The 3,755-nt window shown below is 39.8% G+C and overlaps 1 long non-coding RNA gene across 1 annotated transcript; it reads right to left on the reverse strand.

Moving 5' to 3' along the window:
* Positions 1–1,079: 1,079 nt before the first annotated feature.
* LOC119089052 lies at positions 1,080–2,930 on the reverse strand. Its single transcript, XR_005092899.1, has 3 exons — positions 2,123–2,930; positions 1,884–2,010; positions 1,080–1,634 (listed from the first exon to the last, which is right to left on the reverse strand). It is a non-coding gene; the product is annotated as an uncharacterized LOC119089052 (long non-coding RNA).
* Positions 2,931–3,755: the final 825 nt, after the last annotated feature.

The raw sequence follows: 3,755 nt of genomic DNA on the forward strand, positions 1-3,755 counted from the left end.
CACAACCATCTCTAACTCCAGTTCCAGGGGATCCAGTACCTTCTTCTGGTTTCCAAGGACACTGCACACCAGTGGTACACAGACATACACACAAGAGAAACACACATATGCATAAAAGAAAAATAAGTAAATCTTTTTAAAAAAAATAAAGAAAAAATGAACTTCTTAGTCATAGCCCTGCATATGTGAAGGGCTGCAGGAAGCCCTTTCATTCACAGCTCTGCTCTCAGGGGAACTGCAGCTCATCACGCTAGATGTCTGTGGTATGGGTTTTTCTTTTTTTTTTTTTTAAGGTTTTCAGTCTCCCTTTCTGTGTTTTCCTGGATCTTGAAATCCTAACAATATCAAAGCATGAAAGGACTTGCAATTGCAATTGTTTGGTCCAGTGCAATTGTGGACTTCAGTGATTTCCAAACTCTATTTCAATAGCGGAAACTGCTTTTCAAAAAAAAAAAATCTTATGTAGAAGCTCAGTATTTCTGTTTCTAAGTTTATATCTCTATAAACAAATACAGACAACAGAAAGGAGTTTGGGGGGGGTGGGGAGAAGAGAAAGCAGTGAACAATGGAATGAGAGAGAGAGAGAGAGAGAGAGAGAGAGAGAGACAGAGACAGAGACAGAGACAGAGAGAGAGAGAGACAGAGAGAGAGAGAGACAGAGAGAGGAGGGAAGAGGGAGGCTGCAGGAGGCTGCAACTGAGATGGACGGAGGGCACTATGGAAGGTGCCTTCTTGAGCATTAACTCATCAGGTTCTTCTCTGCCGCGGTCTTTGCCCCCTCCACCTGTCTAGCCTCCCCGGAGTGTTCCCTACTGCGCCACTGAAATCAGTAGTCCTTAAATAAGCTGGCTGACTACTTCCTTCTTAAAAAAAAAATTAAAACTTGACAATTTCATCATCTTATCCTTCAGTATTACAACTTCATCCTGCCAGAAAAAAACCGTCTTCTCTTTGCTTCCTGTTAATAGGTTATTCTATACATTCTTCCCCCACCATAATCTTACAGAAGTCAGATGATCATCATTCACGCGTCTCTTCTTAGAGTGAAATTAACTCGATGTTATGTTGTTTGTGTGGCTTTATTTCGACAAAATAACTTTTGAAAATACAACATGTCATAAGCACTGATTTCCAGTACCAGGAAATAATTTTAGTTAAAAGAAAATGTATTGACCTTTATGATTACAGTCTAAATTTTATTCGTGGGTATTATAATGAAATGGGTGAATTAGAAGGGGGCATGATCACATACTCTCAACTGAACAAAGATCTCATCTCAATGGAGAGGATGTAGACACAGTTAATGGCGTAAGGAAAGGCTATGTGTACCAAAGAGCAGGGCAACGCTATTGATCTGAAATTGGCATGGTGACAAACTGCTGTGCAATTCTTCCTCTTCCCAATTAAGGTGTCTCTCTTGAACTGATTGAAAGCTGTTTGATAAGTATACTTTCTTCAAGATGGTTGTGCTCAGTTGGGGGTCTTTTTATTAAACTGAAATTTCATCATTAGCTGTGACTGGCACCAGCTGCTGTATAAATTCCATGTTGATATGGATCTCCACTGGTATTCCAAATATTGCAGGTGAATCTCCGACTCCAAATCCTCAATCACGTTGTATGAATAATTAGCATCTGATAAACGCAAAATTGAAAGGCCTCTCATTAGAAGACAGTACTGGAGACACAATTCCACAGCAGCACCTCAAACACTGAACCAAGTAGGACTCAAAATAATTTTTTTCTAAATCTCTCCAATTCCTTTTTTTTTTTTTTTTTTCCGTACACTTGATTATAATGGGAAAGTTAGGTCATGGATCAAATACTTTGCCTTCCAGAAAAAACAAATGCTGAATCTAAACCCCTGAACATCCTAAATCTTACCTTGAGACTCTGGTTCCAGCTAAGACACCAGGCTTGGACCTGCATGAGTGTTCTCCCTTTTAAGAGTTTATTGTTACTGCTTTGAGCACAAGTGAGAAAATTTCCTGTCATGTATCCAATATTATTTCTGTGAGATAGAAAAGATATATAAATATACATATATACATATATAATAAAATAATAATAAAAAGCAGAGAAGGCTTCCTTACAAATAATATGGGGCTTAATAAAACTCTCACCTTATGTTCTCTGTATGCCAAGTAGAATTTTTCTGAAATGTATTTGTGTTTCAGAAGATGTATCTCAAACCATACTTAAGTCGAAACAATGAAATGCACTGAAACAAAATATGTTGTGATGTTTTTAAAAACGGGGGCAGAGTTCAATTTCCGAGCCTCGATTGCTTTATCTGTAAAGTGCAGATAACATTTTGTTAAGTTCTTGGGGTACTTCAAGCCCTCAACCGGTGTGGATATGGCATATAGCATGTGTATAGAACTGAGTGTTTGTTTTCTAATTCTGAAAGACAAATGACCACATCCTAGCGGTTCAAAACTACCCCCTTTACAGTCTCCATAAGGTCAGGATGTGGCCCAGACAAATCTTCTGCTTCAGGCAGAAGTTGCAGGCAAGATGTTGCTCCAACTGTTCTAGTCTGTAGGCTTGACTGGGAAAGAAATCTCTTCCAAACTAACTCAAGAGCCAGGCAGAATTCACTTACTATGGCTCTAGGAGCAGGAATCCAGGCTCCTCATCAGCGGATGGCCAAGTCCTCTGAGCTGCTCACTATGTGCACGTCCACAGTGCTGCTGTTCACCGAGGTAGCGACACGTGACTCTCTCATTACATAACACAGTCACAGGTGGACACCATGCCACCTTTATCATATTCTGTGGCTATAAATAAGCCATAGATCCTGTCCACACTCATTGGTGAGCACCAGGGTGTAGCTGAAGCTTTCTTGTGTCCCAACTGGGCAGCGGTTGGGACAAATCTCTCCCACTTGCATCCACCAAGTAAACACACAGGGGCTTATATTAATTAAAACTGCTCAGCCATTAGCTCAGGCTAACTACTGACTAGCTCTTACCTTTAAACTCAGTCCATTTCTGTTAATCTATATGTTCCATGGCTTTACCTGTGTGCCATTACATGATGCTCCCTGGACCTCAGGGCTGGCGTCTCCTGACTCAGCCTTCCTCTTCCCAGAATTCTCCTTGTCATTTATCCCGCCTATGATTCCTGCCTGGCTACTGGCCAATCAGCATTTTATTAAACCAGTGTGAAAAAGCATTTATCCCACAGCATCAGGGAGCAGAGATCACTAGGAACTCACCTAGAGTCTGTGTGCCACCTGTAGAAAATTAACAAGTGAGTGAATGTGTGAGCAATAAGTAAATACTTAAGTGAAACTGGGTGTGAATGATATACAAATCATAAACCATTTGAATAGCAAAAAACAAAAACAAAAAACAGCTAAATGCAGAATAAATGGAGTTGAAGAACAAAGTGCCAGGTGAGCATCATTCAACCTTCATGAAGATACTGTACTTAGGAGACTTAAGAGACTCGGGTTTTGGGATCCAGGAAATGTCAGAGTAAATTCTCAGAGTAAAGAATGGGATCCTAAAAGAAAAACAGAGCTTTTCAGTCCCTCTTCAAAGTGGTTTTCTTTTCCTAAAACTGGACCAAAAGGAGAAGAAATTGGAAGGGAAGTAAAAATGATCAAATATTTTACACACATTTTTACTTTCAAAGCAGTAAAACTAATTAACAATAAAAGCAAAGCACAGGTAAAACTTAGAGTTAACCTTCTCCAAGCACGTGGAAATGTATTGAAATAAACATTTGAACACCATCAATACCCCAGTG

The sequence above is a fragment of the Peromyscus leucopus genome, chromosome 14, assembly GCF_004664715.2.
Source record: "Peromyscus leucopus breed LL Stock chromosome 14, UCI_PerLeu_2.1, whole genome shotgun sequence".
Lineage (NCBI taxonomy): Eukaryota > Metazoa > Chordata > Mammalia > Rodentia > Cricetidae > Peromyscus > Peromyscus leucopus.